This window comes from Eriocheir sinensis, chromosome 65 (genome assembly GCF_024679095.1).
Source record: "Eriocheir sinensis breed Jianghai 21 chromosome 65, ASM2467909v1, whole genome shotgun sequence".
NCBI classification, from domain to species: domain Eukaryota; kingdom Metazoa; phylum Arthropoda; class Malacostraca; order Decapoda; family Varunidae; genus Eriocheir; species Eriocheir sinensis.
The window spans coordinates 7,202,319-7,222,318 of NC_066573.1; positions in this window are offsets into that span (position 1 = coordinate 7,202,319).

Genomic DNA, 20,000 nt, shown 5'->3' on the forward strand with positions numbered 1-20,000 from the left:
CCAGTTACGTTATACTACTAATTAACGAATGTCCATAAATCGATGAGAGCAACAACAACAACAACAACAAAAACAACCCTCGGTGAATACAGGTCCTTGAACGCTGCCTGCTTCCTCCCTCCTCCTTTTTCCTTCAGCGTGGGAGATAAGGAGATGAGACACGTTAGGGAGGAGAATCATTAGAACAGTTACATATACCTCTCTTTTCAGTATATGCGAGGGTCCACTACACTGTTCCTCAAGCTAGTACACTCAATCCTTCCTCTCGTCTCCCTTGCAAGCGCTGGAGCTAAGGAGATGAGACGCGTTAGAGAGGAGAATCATTAGAACAGTTACATATACCTCCCTTTTCAGTATATGTGGGAGTCCTGTTCACTGTTCCTCAGGCTAGTACACTTAATGCTCCCTCTCGTCTCCCTTGCAAGCGCTGGAGCTAAGGAGATGAGACACGTTAGGGAGGAGAATCATTAGAACAGTTACATATACCTCCCTTTTCAGTATATGCGGGAGTCCTGTTCAATGTTCCTCAAGCCAGTCCACTCAATCCTTCCTCTCGTCTCCCTGGCAAGCGTTGTAGCTAAGGAGATACTACACTTTAGAGAGAAACATTGAAGCACTTAATATACCTGCCTTTTCAGTATATGCGGGAGTCACTGTTCTTCAAACCTGTAGTACACTCAATGCTTCCTCCCGTCTCTGTTGCAACCCAGTTAATCCTCTCTGTGGCCTTGGGAAATGGTCATAATGGGATCTCGTTGTGTTTAAAAGAATATTTATTGTCCCTGGCCAGTAAGGAGCGAATTCAAACCACCGGTGGAGTTTCAAGCTGTGTGGTTTTGTTTATATGGCTTATCTGTGTTTATTTGGTTTATCGCGTTTATCTTGTTTATCTGAGACCGTTCTACAAAGCCATCAGCGTCCGTTCATTGCTCCGTTCTGCTCGCCGTTCGTCATAACACGTCGAAACATTTAACCCACACAGAGGGCCAATTATGTGAGACCCTGTAACAACGCAAATCACGGTTAACAGATAGGCACAAGACGAATACTACCCCTCGTGTGTGTGTGTGTGTGTGTGTGTGTGTGTGTGTGTTAGCCGGGTGGTTTGGTCCTTGAAATGAGACCCCGTTGGAAAGAAAGAAACAGCTGGCGTGCTCTATAAGCCTCCCGCAGCGCTGTGTTCTCCGGGGCGCGTCTGGGCGTGTGTGTGGCAGGCGAGGGATAAGGAGGTGGAGGAGGAACACAAAGGAACACAAAGGAAGAACAAACAACAGCAGACCTGGTTATGATGATGATGATGATGATGATGATGAGGAGGAGGAGAGGGCGTCGCTGTGTTTCTTTTCTGTTGATATTCACATTAGAGAGAGAGAGAGAGAGAGAGAGAGAGAGAGAGAGAGAGAGAGAGAGAGAGAGAGAGAGAGAGAGAGAGAGAGAGAGAGAGAGAGAGAGAGAGAGAGAGAGAGAGAGAGAGAGAGAGAGAGAGAGAGAGAGAGAGAGAGAGAAAATACCTCCAACACTTCCCTCCAATAAAGAGGATAACTTAACATTTCTTTACTTTATTCAATCTTAACTTTGGACTCTCTTGAGAACGCCTGAGAACGCCACCTTCCCCCCTCCCCCTCCCTTAACTTTCTCCCCTTGCGCTGTCGGACTCAATTCTATAAGCTCTTTATTTTCTTCTTCTCCGCGGGCTCAGGGACAGGTCGAGCGAAGACTTCTGGGTACAAAGGTGTTGGATAGTCTAAAAGGGATACAGGAGGCGGACAACTACAGGGAGGAGAATTTAGGTATTAGATTATAGAAGTTTAAAAAGGGTACAAGACGAGGTGTGTGTGTGTGTGTGTGTGTGTGTGTGTGTGTGTGTGTGTGTGTGTGTGTGTGTGTGTGTGTGTGTGTGTGTGTGTGTGACTGTGCTGGCAAGAATAAGTTAGCATTGGAAACTTTATAGTAAGTTAGTAAGTAAATTTGGGAGCATATGCTGTAGCTGCGCGTGACCTCAGTGCATGTTTCCGGCGCACTGGCCTCTGACCCTTGTTTATGTTGGTGTATAGTGGGGTCATTTAACTCATACGGAGATTGTTTTTTTAGTGGAACGTGTTTATGACTTGGCGCAGTGGTGGTGTAAGGGGGAGGAAGGGAAGGGCAGACACGAGAGCAAAGGTTAACCCATTAGCAGCGACGGGCCAAATTTGGGGCTTTACCGTGTAGCAGCGACGGGCCAAATTTGGGGCTTTACCGTGTAGCAGCGACGGGCCAAATTTGGGGCTTTACCGTGTAGCAGCGACGGGCCAAATTTGGGGCTTTACCGTGTAGCAGCGACGGGCCAAATTTGGGGCTTTACCGTGTAGCAGAGACTGGCCAAATTTGGCTTTACGGCCAAATTTGTGGCTTTACCGTGTAGCAGCGACGGGCCAAATTTGGGGCTTTACCGTGTAGCAGCGACGGGCCAAATTTGGGGCTTTACCGTGTAGCAGCGACGGGCCAGATTTGTGCCTGATATTAACCCCCAAAACAGATGATACATACGAGTAAACTGATCACAAATGCATTGATATATATTATGAAATGGTTTGTGTGAGTGATGATTTTTTCTCATTTTTCTCGCTTAGAGGGACCATTAAGAAACATGATCCCCTCAGCTACCGGGTTAAGAGAGAAAAAAAGATATCCTTCTCCTGAAATTGACCTCTTTTTTGACCTCTCTTTCGGACACTCCTCTTAACTCTTTTTTATAGGAGTAGTGATTTGCGGGCTTTTTTTCATTACTGTTTTCTTTTTTTTTTGCCCTTGAGCTATTTGCTGTGAAAAAAATCTCCGTTAGGCAACTTCTCTTATATAACAAAGCGGTGGAAGAAAGTGCCAGAAAGAGACTATTTATATTACGAACAATTTCTCACTAGCGTAGGATCGATAAATAGCATGAAAGGAAGAAGAAAAAAATAGGAAAAACAGCTCTATTCCTACCACCCACGCAACACACACACACACACACACACACACACACACACACACACACACACACACACACACACACACAAATATAGAAATTCACAACAGAAAACAAAAACGAATAAGCTTCCCATTAAAAAAAGTTTCCCATAACCTCCAGTAATTATGCACAGGTAACCTCGACCAGCGTTTACAGAACACACAACTTTGCACATCAACCCCTCTCTCTCTCTCTCTCTCTCTCTCATCGTTTAACTTTTCTTTATCATTGTTTTCGTTTTCCTCCTTCCTTTCTCTCGTATTCTGTTTTTTTATCCATCTCCTTCCCTATATATTTTCTCCTTCCTTCCTTTATCCGTTATCTCCGTTCTTCCTTTCTCCTCTTCTTTCTATTCATCTTCCCTCCTATTTGCTGTCTTCCGTTCCTCCTTTCCCCTACTCCTCTTGCTCTTCTCTTTTCCTCTTCTTTCTCCACTTGTCTTTCTATTCACCTACCTTCCCATTGCTCCATATTTTTAAACATATCGGGCTCCTATTAAGACTATTTCCCAAGGCCACAGAGATTAAGAATGACCTGGTTTTCATTGGTCTTTCCCCCGTTCAAGATGTATTTAGTCATATAATACTGTCACTAGCATCTCAAAACCATGGTCTAAAACGTATCGGGTTCCTATTAAGTCTATTTCCCAAGGCCACAGAGATTAAGAATGACCTGGTTTTCATTGGTCTTTCCCCCGTTCAAGATGTATAAGTCATAATACTGTCACTAGCATCTCAAAACCATGGTCTCAAACGTATTTGGCTCCTATTAAGACTATTTCCCAAGGCCACAGAGATTAAGAATGACCTGGTTTTCATTGGTCTTTCCCCCGTTCAAGATGTATTTAGTCATATAATACTGTCACTAGCATCTCAAAACCATGGTCTCAAACGTATTTGGCTCCTATTAAGACTATTCCCCAATGCCACAGAGATTAAGAATGACCTGGTTTTCATTGGTCTTTCCCCCGTTCAAGGTGCGAAGGGCGTATAAAACTATCACCAGGATTGCAAAACAGTCCATGAAAATCCCAGCACTTTCTACGTGAGGCTTTTCAAACGGGCGATCTGAGGCGACGAGACGTTTGAGAATGCGGGTCCAGGACAACAGGGAGGCAGCGCGAGGCTCCTGAGGGAGAGACCTTTTCGAGCGCGGAGCAACAGGTGGCTTTGTTCTGCTTCCTTTACTGTTAAAAAAAAAAAAAGGATTGTGAAAAATATGAAAAAGATGAGTGTATGGTTAAATGGAGACGTGTGTTTTCTTTCTTTTCTCAGTCTGCATTCTCTTTCTCTGTGTTAGAACATTCGATTATGTGATTATGATGAATGACTTTTTCCTTCAACAGTCTTTTATCTCTCTCTCTCTCTCTCTTTCTTTTCTTTCTTCTTCTTTCTTTTCTTTTTCTTTCTTTTTCTTTTCTCTCTTCTGTGTGTGTGTGTGTGTGTGTGTGTGTGTGTGTGTGTGTGTGTGTGTGTGTTGGAGGCCTTACATTTTCCCTTCCTCCTGCCTTCTTTTCCCCCCCTCCCCCCCCCTCTTCCCCTCATCATCACCACCACCACAACCACCACCACCACCACCACCACAACCACCAATACACCACCCGAATGTTCTCTCATTCTCTGTTTGTCTCTCTCTCTCTCTCATTTGGTCCGTTTTTAATATCTTTTTCACGTTTAATGGCGCGTATTCACCCAACTTTTCTCTTTCTTTTCATCTTTTCATCTTTTCCTCGCTTCCATTCATCTATTCTCTCCCTCTTTATCTATCTGTCAATCTATCTATCGGTCTATCTATCAGTCTGCCTGTCTAGCTGTCTGGACTACCTGTCTCTCTATCTATCTACCATTCTTTATCTGTCTATCTCTGTCTGTTTATTAATATTCCCTTTGTGGATGTGGTTATGAACGGGCCAAGACAGACACGCGAACAGACAGACGAGGTGACAGGTACACACAAGACAGACACGGAGAGACGGTTAAATGGACAGACGAGCAGACAGACAAGCTAACAGGAGCAGACCAGATAGACAGACAGACAGACAGATAGAGAGATAGATAGAGAGAGAGAGGTATAAATAGAGATAGAGATAGAGAGAAGTAACCAACCTAACCTAACCTAACCTAACCTAACCAAACAGTCGCTTACATTCATATATATATTTCTCTCTCTCTCTCTCTCTCTGTATCTATCAACATATTATCTATCTGGAGAGGTATAGATAGAGATAGAAATAGAGAGAACTGACCAAACAATCTCATACATTCATATATATTCACTTTCTCCCGCTATCTGTATCCATCAATCTATCTATCTATTGGTCTTCCTGACAGAGAGTAAGGTAAGGTAAGGAGAGGAGGGTAAGGGAAGGGAAGGGAAGGGAAGTGAAGGTGAAGGGAAGGGAAAGGAAGGGAAGGAAAGGAAAGAGAAGTTAGGTAGATAGATAGATAGATTGATAGATAGATAGATAGACAGCCAAGCGCCCAGGTAGGTCAAGAGACGGCCAGGTAGAGAAACAGGTCGAGTTATATAACGAAAAAAATATGTTACTTTAAATTGTGATTCTCGTTACTAAAAATTGATGGAGACACGGTGGAGTTAGTGTGACAGAGAGAGAGAGAGAGAGAGAGAGAGAGAGAGAGAGAGAGAGAGAGAGAGAGAGAGAGAGAGAGAGAGAGAGAGAGAGAGAGAGAGAGAGAGAGAGAGAGAGAGAGAGAGAGAGAGAGAGAGAGAGAGAGAGAGAGAGAGAGAGAGAGAGAGAGAGAGAGAGAGAGAGAGAGAGAGAGAGAGAGAGAGAGAGAGAACCCTCCCCACCCCCTCCCACGCCGCAAACACCTGGACATCTGTGGCTCTCTCTCAGTTTTTTTTATATATGTGAAAGGGTTTTATAAGAATGATTTATTCTTTTCTTTTGTATCCTGTGTTTTTTTTTGTTGTTGTTTGTTGTTGTAAAAGAGGAATGATGGATTGAGCCGCGCTTCGAATCGCCTATTTTTTTCTTTTTTTTTCTTTCTCTTTGATATGGGAGGGATTTGGGTCGGCCATTTGTTTCTTTATTTTTTCTTTCCCCTTCATTTTTATTTTTTTTTATTTTATCTCGCTTGGTTTTGTTGCGGAGGATGAGGGAATCGTGAACAGCACTTCGATTTTCCATATTCTGTTACTTCGATGTTAAGGTTTTATTTACGAGTGTGTAGTGGATGGATGACCTAACTTGGCATCCCCACCCCACCCCCACAGTCCCCACACCTCCCCCTCTCCCCCCATAAACTCACCCCTCCCTCTTCTCTAACCTCCCCCCCATAAAAAGTGCTCCAGGCTCACGCGATAAGGCGACGGAGTTGAGCACCGAGCCCACGCGCAGCTTTTTATTATCATTATTTTATATATTTCGTTTCGCTCGAGGAAGGAAAGGAAAGGAAAGAAAGGTTAGGGAAGGGATGGGAAGGAGTGAGCTGGCTTGGGAAGCAACGCGCACCCGGGCCCTCCTGTACGTCACACCAGCACGTTGACCACTCAGCCACCGCCCCCATACCGTGTACTTACCTTACCTTACTGCCCACCGGCCTGTAGTTGTTTGTTTTGCTGGACCGCGGCGATAACGGAGCCCTTTTACAGAGGAGACGAAATAGCCGTGCCAATCTTATTTTGGGAAAGGGGGAAGGAAGGGATAGGGGAGGGAGAAGGGATGGATGGGAGACGGGGCAGGGAGAGGGAGAAGGAAAGGATGGGGGAGGGAGAAGGAAAGGATGGGAGAGGGAGAAGGAAAGGATGGGAGAGTGAGTAGGGAGAGGGAGAAGGAAAGGAAGGGAGATGAAGAACGAAGGGGTGATGGAGCCAAACAACATTCTCTCGTGACGCCCCAAACAAGATTGAGTCCGCGTAAAGAGACACACAAACCCGCCCCGTAAAAGATATATACACACACACACACACACACACACACACACACACACACACACACACACACACACACACACACATTTTTCCTCAACGACCCAAACCCTTCTATTTACATCCAAGTTATCAGAGTCATGGGAGAGAAAACCCTGCAAAAACCCGCCGTCCAATTAGTCAGATGTGCCCACTGAAGTAAATATTGACAGGGCATGCACTGAGGCACTGAAACTGATGGCGCATTGGATAATGATGCGTGCGTGAATGATATAAGGAGAAAGAGACATACGGTATAGCGTGACAAGAGATAAAAGTATAATGTATTGGGAACAGCTTTGCGTAGGATGAACATAAGGAGAAAGAGACATACGGTATAGCGTGACAAGAGATAAAAGTATAATGTATTGGGAACAGCTTTGCGTAGGATGAACATGAGGAGAAAGTGACATACGGTATAGTGGAAAAGTTGAGGTCTTCTGATAGCGTGACGAGAGATAAAGTTTAATGTATTGGGAACAGCTTTGCGTAGGATGAACATAAGGAGAAAGTGACGTACGGTATAGTGGAAAAGCTGAGGTCTTCTGATAGCGTTACAAAAGATGAAAGTATAATGTATTAGGAACAGTTTTGCGTAGGATGAACATAATTAGAGAGACATACGGAATAGCAGAAAAGCTAAGGTCTTTTTTTTTTTTTTTACAGTAAAGGTTTAGAAATGTGGCCAAAAGAGCGGAAGCCAGCATGACATAGAGGCAGTGCAATACGGATACGACTTCATGGAAACAGCAATTCTTAGGAGAGAGGAAAACATGACACGAGGGGCTGAAGGGAACTCGGGTTAATATCAGACAGGAAGGAAAGGGAGGAGATAAGCTTGAAAAGATAAAGAAGGACAAAGAAGAGGGACTATATTGACCGTCGCTGTGAGGATATCAGACAGGAAGGAAAGGAAAGAGATAAAGATGTATATATAAAAAGTTACAAAGAAAAAGTGATTAGTATGTAGAGGGCATCCGGGGTAATGTCATACAGGAAGGAAAGGGAAGAGATAAGCTTTGTAAAATTAAGATAAATGAACAAGGAAAAACAGACTGCGTAGTATAGATAGCAAACAGCGTCCGGGTGGTGACATTAGACAGGAAGGAAAAGAAGGAGATAAGCATGTTGATTTAAAGAACCAGACTAGGAAAAGCGAGTATCTAGTATTGAGTGTGGTGAGTTATATGATAGGGATAGGAAAGGGTGCGTGGGTGGAGAGTTCGCCGGGCAGGAAAGGGATGAGATAGGGGTTTGAGAACAGGCAAAGAGCGGAAACAACAAACTGGCCTTACTATCCCATACATTATTGAGGTACGGCAAATGGGGTGACACGGGATGAAAGAGTGAAAACCTTACATATCCAAAAGAAGAGGAATAGGAAAACTGGGCATGGGGGAAATGGTGAAAGACAAAGGATGGCTGGCATGTAGTGAAGGATGACTTAGATAACATGAAGGAAAAAGATGGGAAGGAAGGAAAATGAAAGGGAAGGGAAGAGAAAGAAAAGGGGAAAGGAATTAAGAGATGGTTAGAAGGAAAGGAAGAGAAGAGGAGGAAAGAGAAAAGCTGATGAAGAGATAGAGGTAGATGACTTAGATAACATGAAGGAAAAAAATAGATAGGAAGGAAGGAAAATGAAAGGGAAGGGAAGAGAAAGAAGAGGGGAAAGGAATTAAGAGATGGTTAGAAGGAAAGGAAGAAAAGGAAAGGAAAGAGAAACGCTGATGAAGAGACAGAGGTAGATGACTTAGATAACATGAAGGAAAAAGAGAGATAGGAAGGAAGGAAAATGAAAGGGAAGGGAAGAGAAAGAAGAGGGCGAAGGAAAAAAGGAAGAGAAGGGAAGGAAAGAGAAACGCTGATGAAGAGACAGAGGTAGATGACTTAGATAACATGAAGGAAAAAAATAGATAGAAAGGAAGGAATAGGAGGGAGAGAGGAAGAAAAACCTTGTGGAGAGGAAGGAGAAAAGATTACAACATTACATAAGGACAAAAGACTATAGAGATGATGTTAGTAGGAAACGATTGAGTGATAGATAGATAGATAGATAGAAGCTTATACAGTAGAACGCGTCAAGGTAACTACTAATTGGCTTTTCTCTTCTTCCGCAGGTGAGTATGTCTTTGTATGCAGGTAGCAGCACACCTTCGTCCACTTGACCTGACCTGACCTGACCTTTCCGTTACACCAAGGCAGGCAAGTGATATGTCATGGAAGGTCACACTCACAAAACACACACACACACACACACACACACACACACACGTAAACTCGCATATTCACTTCGCCAATGTCAGCCAAGGTCGTTCTATATGACTCTGTGTGTGTGTGTGTGTGTGTGTGTGTGTGTGTGTGTGTGTGTGTGTGTGTGTGTGTAATGTTATATACACATCATCTTTTTGACGTGGAGGAAAGCGGAGACGGAAGATAGAAGATGACAAAAGGAAAACAACAAGAAAAGAACCAGAAGGAAAAACAAACAAACAAACAGACTTCGTAATGATATTTGACACGGGAACGGAAGCATAGCAATGATGTCAGCGAGAGGAGGAGGAAGAAAAAGAAGAGGAAGAGGAAGAGGAAGAGGAGGAGGAGGAGGAGAAGGGAAGCTGGCAAGGGAGAAAGATATACATAGACTCACATAGATACTCAGACCACGCAGACCCAATGGTTAAACTAAGGGACTTATTAAAAAACATATCGCCCCCTAAGAACACATAATTGAAGAGGCTTTCGTTGGAGTTGTGAGCATTTCCAGGGGTAGATTTATGACCCTGGTGGTAGTTTGACCCTTCTTCTGTACCCTGAGCCCCCCAAAAAAACCTTATTAGAACCTGATTGATCCCCCCGTTGACCTTTGTAAGTAGCTGATGTGAGAAGGGAAAGTGTCTTATTATACCGATCTAAGTGTCCTGCCCTGAATCTTATTAGTAACTTCTTATTAGTAATCTTATTAGTTATTATCAAAACGGCATCAACCGGTCACCCAAGACGCTGCATCTCCGCCTCTGCGCATCTGTTCAGGCGTAGGAAGCAGCGGGTTAACGTGCTTTTAAATGAGGGATAGTTGGATAGATAGATTGATAGATAGATAGGCGGGTAGATTTAGAGAGAACAGGCAAGTGGCGGTCGAGTTTGCTTTTGGGAGAGATAGATGAATAGATAGATAGATAGACGGATAGATAGACTGCGATAGATTGAGAGAGAACAGACACGTGGCGGCCGAGTTTGCTTTTAAATGAGAGAGAGCGAGAGCGAGAGCGAGAGCGAGAGCGAGAGAGAGAGCGAGAGCGAGAGAGAGAGAGAGAGAGCGAGAGCGAGAGAGAGTATGCACTTAGAAAACAACGTTGGGCAATAGTAACCTCTTTGCGATAGTACGCCTGCACCAAAGGCCTGCGTGGTGGGGTCAACAGGAAGGGCAGATGATGGATGGCCGAAAAAGAAACTGAGGGAGAGAAAGAGGATCCCCTTGATGCAGACAGATGGCGGGGGTGGGGCCGAAGGGATCCCTGGCGAGGCTGGCCGAACCGTAAGTAGACAACCAAGGGGCGGTGTTCTCAAACTCTTCCACCTCCCACATCAACTAATTTCAAAGGCCGAGGAGGAGATTAGTTGGGTTTTCATGAGGGATTTGTCACATTCATGGTACAGAAGAAGGGTCACACTACCACCAGGGTCATTAAACTATCCCTGGAAATGCCCCGAACGCCTACGAAAGCCTTGTCACCTTACACATCAACTATTTCCAAAGGGTTAGTTGTCACATCCATGGTACAGAAGAAGGGTCGCTGCCACAAGGATCATTAAACTATCCATGGAAATGACCCAAAACGCCTACGAAAGCCTTGTCACCTTACACATCAACTATTTCCAAAGGGTTATTTTTCACATTCATGGTACAGAAGAAGGGTCACACTACCACCAGGGTCATTAAACTACCCCTGGAAATGACCCAAAACGCTCACGAAAGCCTTGTCACCTTACACATCAACTATTTCCAAAGGGTTATTTTTCACATCCATGGTACAGAAGAAGGATCACACTACCACCAGGGTCATTGAACTACCCTAGGAAATGACCCAAAATGCACACGAAAGCCTTGTCAAAATGTGTCCACGGGCGGCGAAAGGTTTGAGAATTCAGGCCCAGTGGAATGAGTGTTGCCATTCAGGCGGCGTTCTCGATAGATTTGGATTCTTTTATTGGAAAATCTATCGGCGATGAAGTCTTTGCAGCGGCTAATTGGAAATGTCGGCGGGTTGGTGAGCTTGTCTGGTGGGATGGCACACTGAATCCAAGCGTGGTCACTCGTCCACATTGACACCTAAAGCTTAAAAATTAGCTAAAACACAATGAGCAACAATTACTTGGTCGTTTATTAGATAGTATATGTATTTTTGATAGGCGACCAGCAGGGAAGCACTTTCGTATAGACAGCACTGGGCTTAACGAAGAGCCTTGTGTGTGTGTGTGTGTGTGTGTGTGTGTGTGTGTGTGTGTGTGTGTGTGTGTGTGTGTGTGTGTGTGTGCAGGCCAGCAGGCAGAGAAGTAGGCCATGACGCAAGCAGGCAGGCACGTTGAGATAGGAAGAGCTTCTTATGTGCAGGCTAGCAGTCAGTCAGTCAGGCAGGCAGGCAGGCAGGCAGGCACTGAGGGAGATATCCTTCGTACGTGCAGGCTAACAGGCAGGAAGGGAGGTAAGTAGGTCATGCAAGCAGGCACAGGGAGGAGAGTTAACCTTCCTACGTGCATGCAGTCACTCAGGCAAGGAGGGGGGGGCAGGCAGGGAGGCAGGGAGGCACTGGGAAAGATCCTCCTCCTACGTGCAGGCTTACGGGCAGGGAGGGAGATAGGCAGCGTTACCATATTATCGTACTCAAAACATCGTATTTATCAGTTCCAGGGCTCAAAACTCTCCTACCCTCACAGATAACGAGATTTTAGTTAAAGTTATCGTTAAAAGCGTTACTTATTGGTGTTTGTTTGCGATAGCTGTGAGTCGGAAACCGGAAAATACAATGTGCTGAGTGACTGAGTACGATAATTTGGTAACGCTGGAGATAGGTCATGTAAGCAGGTACAGGTAGGAGAGTTAGGTCGGTATTATAAAACACATTCGGTTCTCACATCAGCTATTTCTAAAGGTCAAAGAGGGGGTCAGTCGGGTTCTAATGAGTGTTTCTTCAGGTTCATGGTACAGGAGAAGGGTCACACTACCACCAGGGTCAAGAAATTGCTCCTGGATATTTTTTTTTTTTTTTTTTACAGCAAAGGAGACAGTTCAAGGGCACAAAAAAAGTAAACTTTGACAAAAAAAAAAGCCCGCCACTCGCTGCTCCTAAAAAGAATCCAAAGAGGTGGCCGAAAGATAGGTCAGTTTCGGGAGGAGAGGTGTCCTGATACCCTCCTGATACCCTCCTAGGAAAGCCTTGTCAAATATGTGTTCTTGGGCCGCGAAATGTCTTATAATCCGACCCTTAACCTTCCTACGTACATGCAGTCACTCAGGCAAGGAGGGAGGCAGGAGGGTTTAAGGCAAGTTACAGAGCGTGATGTGTATTATTCAAGAAAATAAACATTATAACCCGAGTTGCTTACACTGGCGAGGCGAGTGCTTGCAATACCCCGATAAGCAGCCTGGGGAAGGGGGGGGAGGGGGGCAGGGAGGGTAGTGGGCACAGCGGAGGAGGGGGCCCTTGAGACAACATACGCCTCGGAGTCCCGCAAGAGAAACACCGTGGACGCTAAAGACACATTATGTATGATGCTATTAAGCGAACCGTGATTGTACACTTGACCCGCAGCGATACACACACACACACACACACACACACACACACAAAGGGATTAAGTAAGTATTCAGCGACATGTTAAGTGAGCGTTTCGTAATTAAACTTGACGTTCACAAAGGTAGAGAAAAAGACACAGAAAACGAGAGTGAGTGCCAAGGACATACTGAAGAGAAATGTGATGAAACTGGAGAAAAAGAAAAATGTAATTAAAAAGGGGAAGAAGTGAGAGTTAACGACGTGTGAAGTAAACGTTAATTCAACACACACACACACACACACACACACACACACACACACACACACACACACACACACACACACACACACACTTTCTCCCTCTCCCTCCCTATACAGACCATTCCCTTGATATAAGTTCCAGTAATATCAATCGGCCGGTCTCCGTTCATATAAGTTTTCTATGGATAATTTTATGGGACACTGCATCCAGCATATTGGTTTTCTCTGTTAGTAGTAATACGGTGAAATTAAGCCAAGAGGAGGTAGTTGGAAGCGATGTATATGGAATTTACTGAAGGTGGAAAGCTGTATGGAAACCGCCGTTGATGTGTGAGTTTATAAGTTTTTGCTTCTCTGAATAGTATTACCAAGAGAGTTAATATGTTGGATCCTGAGCCTTGAAATCAGAAAAAGTGGTTCATGGGAATCTCGAAGGGGACGGATTCTGGTTGACTGGAATCGTTGGAGCTGACGTCTGGAGAGTTTGGTGGAGGGGAGAGCGTGTTCTTCTCTAAACGCAGTGACCAAGAGAGTTAATATATTGGATGCCGAGCCTTGAAATCAGAAAAGTGGTTCATTGAAATTTCGAAGGGGACGGATTCTGGCTGACTGGAATCGTTGGAACTGACGTCTAGAGTGTTTGGTGGAAGAGAGAGTGTGTTCTTCTCTAAACGCAGTGACCAAGAGAGTTAATATATTGGATGCCGAGCCTTTAAATCAGAAAAGTGGTTCATGGGAATCTCGAAGGGGACGGATTCTGGCTGACTGGAATCGTTGGAGCTGACGTCTGGAGTGTTTGTTGGAAGGTAGAGTGTGTTCTTCTCTAAATGCAGTGACCAATAGAGTTAATATGTTAGAATGTAGTCATGAAGGCGCAAAACGGGTTCATGGAAATCTCGTAGGGGACAGTAATGGAGCTGACGTCTGGAGAGTAGGTAGGGAGAGCGTGAGTAATGCTGGCTGCCGGATTTGCATACTCCTGTTGTGGTGGTGGTGAGAGCATGTGATTTACTGTTTACTGTGTACTGGGTGTGCCTAAGGGCGGAATAGCTGTTGTTATGGCTGTTGTTGTTATTGATGTTATTGGTCTGCAGAGTCCACATGCTTTTGAAACAATATGATTACCACGGTTCAGTATTTTATTTACTTATTTATTTATTAACAGAAAAGGAGACAGTTCAAGGGCGTGAAAAAAAGAAAACAATAATGAAAAAAAAAAGAAGAGTACAGTATATATATTTTTTTATATACATATACGAGAACCAAATGCGAGTTGCGAACATATTCCTTTTATTTTTAGCTTTTTCCTTTGCCTTCCGCCCGTCAGTCTCTCGTATACTATAAAAAACAAACGTATATAGATAGATTCATTATATTATTTTCTGGTTTTATATATATAAGAAAGAAATGCATGTTGAGTATATTCCTATTTTTTTTATCTTTCTGTTCCATCTTCCGCCCGTCAGTCTCCCGTATACTATAAAAAACAAACGCGTATAGATAGATTCATTATATTATTTTCTGGTTTTATATATACAAGAAAGAAATGCATGTTGAGTATATTCCTATTTTTTTATCTTTCTGTTGCACCTTCCGCCAGTCAGTCTCCGGTACACCAAAATAAAAATATAATAAAAACGTATGGAAATGGATTTCGCGTGGAAGGGCCGATACGGAGCGAAACAAAAAGGAAATAGGGAACGATCGCTCGCTCACACACACACACACACACACACACACACACACACACACACACACACACACACACACACACGCGTACGCTAATGGTGTCCGAGTATTGGGGAGTTTCGCGCCAAAGGAAAGCCAAACGAGAGACTGGGGTAGGAATATACAGAGAGAGTCGTGAGAGAGAGAGAGTGAAAGTAAGGGAAAAGAGTGAAAGGGGAGGAAGGTTTTTTGAAGGGGAAAGGAAAGGAGTGAGAGAGTAACAAAGAGTGGCGAGAAAGTGTGAAAATAAGGGAAAACAGGGGAAAAAAGAGTGAAAGAGGAGGGAAAAACTCAAAAGGAAAAAAGGAAAGAAGCAAAAATGAGTAACAACGTATAGAATGAAAATAAAAGAATGAAAGAGGAAGAAAAAACTCAAAGGGAAAAAGGAAAAAAGTAAGAAAGAGCAACAAAGACTAAGACTGAAAAGGAAGAAGAGTGGAAGATTAAGGGAAAGGATGACGTGTGGACAGGACGAAGGAGTAATTAGAGAAAGAAAGAAAGAAAGAGGAAAATGCGTGTGAATAAAAGACGGTGAAGGAGATACCAAAGAGAGAGAGAGACGAAGAAGAATAAGAAGAGGAAGGAAAAGGAAAACGAGAAATATAAAAAATACAAAAAATAATAAAGAAGAGTAAGAAAAGAAAACATGTGGACGAAGATGTAATAGAGAGACAAATAAGGATAAAAAGAGGAAGAAAAAGATGAAGGATAAAGAAGATGCATAAGAGAAACGAAGATAAAATAAAGATTAGGAAAAAAGGAAAATATGTGCAGAATAGGAACAGTAAAGGAGATAGTAAAGAGAGACGAAGGAGAAATAAAAACAAGGATAAGGAGAGCGTATGAAGAACAGGGACGATAAAGGAGGTGGATAAGAGAAACGAAGATAAAATAAAGATTAGGAAAAAGGGAAGCGTGTGATAAATAGGAGGCAGTAGAGGACGGTGACTAAATATACCTCATTCTTAAAACTCTCTGACCTCTATTTAAATCTTTCAATCGTATTTAATCAACTTCATTATTCGCTTTTTTGGTTTGAGTTATCTGCCTTCCTTCTATTTCTCCTCCTCCTCCTCGTCCTCCTCCTCTTCGTCTAATCTATTTCTTTAATCCTTTTCTCTTTTCTTGGATGATTTTTTGGGTTCATCTTCAAACTTGGAGCAGTGAGTAGCGAGTTGTCTGCCTTCCTTCTCCTTCTCCTCCTCCTCCTCGTCCTCCTCCTCTTCGTCTAATCTATTTCTTTAATCCTTTTCTCTTTTCTTGGATGATTTTTTGGGGTTCATCTTCAATCTTGGAGCAGTGAGTAGCGAGTTGTCTGCCTTCCTTCCTTCTTCTCCTCCTCCTCCTCCTCCTCCTCCTCCTCCTCCTCCTCCTCCTCCTCGTCTAATCTGTTTCTTTAATCCTTTTCTCTTTTCTTGGATATAAGTTTTTTGGGGTTCATCTTCAAACTTGGAGCAGTGAGTACCGGGCTTTTTTTTTCTCAACATTTGTTACCTTTTTTTATGCCCTTGAACTGACTCTTTTGCTGTAAAAAAAAGAACTTATACAACTTAAATCCATTAGCACGAGTCACAGCAACTTCGTCTTTTCTGCATAAGCTCTTTGTCAACCCCGTTCTTAGTACCCCCTTTTAACCCGGCTGGAAGAGTCGATGAAGTCGCCTCGCCGTCTACACGTCTTGCTAAAGAATGCAAATTAAGCTGCTTCAGACTTTTTCCGTCCGGCAAGTTTCCAAGGCCTCGGCTCCTCTTGGTCATTCTTCCCCACCTGTTGTTGCTCCTGCTGCTTCGAGGGAGTCTAATAGTTTTGTAATAAGAGCACCGGCGTTGTACCGTATATTCTTGGGGGACATAACCAGATACTGCACATAATAGCGACGAGAGGGCAAGGAACATCCAGCATAGTATGAGCACCAGCGTTGTACCGTATATTCTTGGGGGACATACCCAGATACTGCACATGATAGGAACGAGAAAGCAAGGAACAGTAGCATAGTAAGAAGACCGGCACTGTACCGTATATTCTTGGGGGACATACCCAGATACTGCACATGATAGGGACGAGAGGGCAAGGAACATCCAGCATAGTAAGAACACCGGCACTGTACCGTATATTTAAGGGGAACATACCCAGCTATAGTCTGTTCATTTAAGTCTGACCCAAGCTGATAACATAAACCTAAGCGTGTTCGTAAGCGCAGTGCAGATTAGCGGAAAGTGCTGCGTGAGATAAACACAAACAGAGGTTAAAGAAAACTTGGAAGCCGTGCCAGTAGCCAATCAGCACTCAGCTTGCAATCACGCTTAGGTTTATGTTGTCAGCTTGGGTCGGACTTAAGTGAACGGACTATTGTGTACATGATAGGGACGAGAAAGTAAGGAATAGTTATCAACGACAGACATATAGATAGAAAGATAGATAAATAGAGAGACAGAGAGCAACACAATCAGCAATGGGATACATACATAGATAAGATAGATAGATAGAGATAAATAGATAGGGATATAGATAGAAAGATAGACAAATAGATAGATAGAGCAACACAGTCCCAACCACAGAAGAACACAAACTCCCACGCAACACAACATAACACAACACAATCACCACTAACACTTACGACACAAGAAATCTAATCTAACCTAACCTAACCTAACCACAGAAGAACACAAACTCCCACGCAACACAACACAATCACCACTAACATTTACGACACAAGAAATCTAACCTAACCTAACCTAACCTAACCTAACCTAACTTAACCTAACCTAACCAATGAAGAACACAAACTCCCCCGGAACACAACCCATCACAACACAATCACCACCAACCCAACAAACTTCATCACCAAAACTTCCTCATCGACCTAAATGGAAGGGAAAGGAGAACAAGGAATCAGACTACCATCCCATACCGGCCGAGAAGGGAAGATTTGATAGCTGGCAGGGAGGGAGGGAGGGAGGGCAGAGGGGCGGCGAACCTAGAGGAAGAATCACCCTGCCACACGAAAGGAAGGGGAAGGGGGAGGGAAGCGAGAAGGGGAGAGGAGGTGAAGAAAGGGAGACAGAGAGAGATGGATGGGCGACAGTAGCGATAGATCCTGCCGCGGCCTAGAACTGTATTAATTTATTTCCATCCAGGTGATTGCTAGAGAGAGAGAGAGAGAGAGAGAGAGAGAGAGAGAGAGAGAGAGAGAGAGAGAGAGAGAGAGAGAGAGAGAGAGAGAGAGAGAGAGAGAGAGAGAGAGAGAGAGAGAGAGAGAGATTCAGAGGCTCGGAGAAAAGATTATCTCGTCTAAATGTGATGAATGAATGCTTTGGTGTCGCTTCGGGTGATGTATCGGCTCGCTGGTGTTGGAGAGAGAGAGAGAGAGAGAGAGAGAGAGAGAGAGAGAGAGAGAGAGAGAGAGAGAGAGAGAGAGAGAGAGAGAGAGAGAGAGAGAGAGAGAGAGAGAGAGAGAGAGAGAGAGAGAGAGAGAGAGAGAGAGAGAGAGAGAGAGAGAGAGAGAGAGAGAGAGAGAGAGAGAGAGAGAGAGAGAGAGAGAGAGAGAGAGAGAGAGAGAGAGAGAGAGAGAGAGAGAGAGAGAGAGAGAGAGAGAGAGAGAGAGAGAGAGAGAGAGAGAGAGAGAGAGATTCAAACTGTGGTCATTGTCCCAGTTCGTTGAGGCCTAAGCAAGCGTGATATGATGTGGGTGAGAGGGAGAGAGGGAGGGAGGGAGGGAGGGAGGGAAGGAGGAAGTTACTGTGAAAGGGAGGGATGGAGAGACAGAGGAAGAGGGAGGGAATGTGGAAGAGGGAATGGAGGGAGGGATGGACGGAGAGATCGAGAGAGAGAGAAGGGAGGGGGAGAGAGGTAGGCCTACGGTTGAGTAATCAGTCTCGTTTGTAGTTCAGAGAAGGGAAACATGACAACCCTGAAATTGGTCATTCTGTCACCCTCCAGGGAACTGCCGTTACTACTACTACTACTACTACTACTACTACTACTACTACTACTACTACTACTACTACTACCAGGGATGGAGTATTCGTATTCAAATACATTCGAGTACCGTATTTGGGTGTCTTCGTATTTCTATTCGAATAATTATTGATAGAAATAAAAGTATTCGTATTCTGCGAATAATCTGACGAATACTTCAAAATTATTATCAGAACATCGTCGTGTACAGTACAGGTCCGCAGACTGGCAGCTCGGCGTCTGCGGAGTCTAGACTCAGTTGGCACTTGCCGGTGTGGACGTCGAGTGTGTTCACGAGCTCATTTTACTGCTGCATAACTTCAGAACAGTGTTACACCCAGTTACGTTGAGAGGGTATTTTTCAATGAAAAGTATTCATCAATGTATTCATGAATACTTTCAAGAGGCATTCATATTTACATTCGAATCAAAACAGTTTCAGTGTATTCGTATTCGTTGTAATTTTAAGTATTCGTATTCGTTGTAATTTTAAGTATTCGTATTCGTTGTAATTTTAAGTATTCGTATTCGTTGTAATTTTAAGTATTCGTATTCGTTGTAATTTTAAGTATTCGTATTCGTTGTAATTTTAAGTATTCGTATTCGTTGTAATTTTAAGTATTCGTATTCGTTGAATTTAAGTATTCCTATTCGTTGTAATTTTAAGTATTCCTATTCGTTGTAATTTTAAGTATTCCTATTCGTTGTAATTTTAAGTATTCCTATTCGTTGTAATTTTAAGTATTCCTATTCGTTGTAATTTTAAGTATTCCTATTCGTTGTAATTTTAAGTATTCGTATTCGTTGGAATTTTAAGTATTCGTATTCGTTGTAATTTTAAGTATTCGTATTCGTTGTAATTTTAAGTATTCGTATTCGTTGTAATTTTAAGTATTCGTATTCGTTGTAATTTTAAGTATTCGTATTCGTTGGAATTTTAAGTATTCGTATTCGTTGGAATTTTAAGTATTCGTATTCGTTGTAATTTTAAGTATTCGTATTCGTTGTAATTTTAAGTATTCGTATTCGTTGTAATTTTAAGTATTCGTATTCGTTGTAATTTTAAGTATTCGTATTCGTTGGAATTTTAAGTATTCGCATTCGTTGGAATTTTAAGTATTCGTATTCGTTGGAATTTTAAGTATTCGCATTCGTTGGAATTTTAAGTATTCGTATTCGTTGGAATTTTAAGTATTCGTATTCGTTGTAATTTTAAGTATTCGTATTCGTTGTAATTTTAAGTATTCGTATTCGTTGTAATTTTAAGTATTCGTATTCGTTGTAATTTTAAGTATTCGTATTCGTTGTAATTTTAAGTATTCGTATTCGTTGTAATTTTAAGTATTCGTATTCGTTGG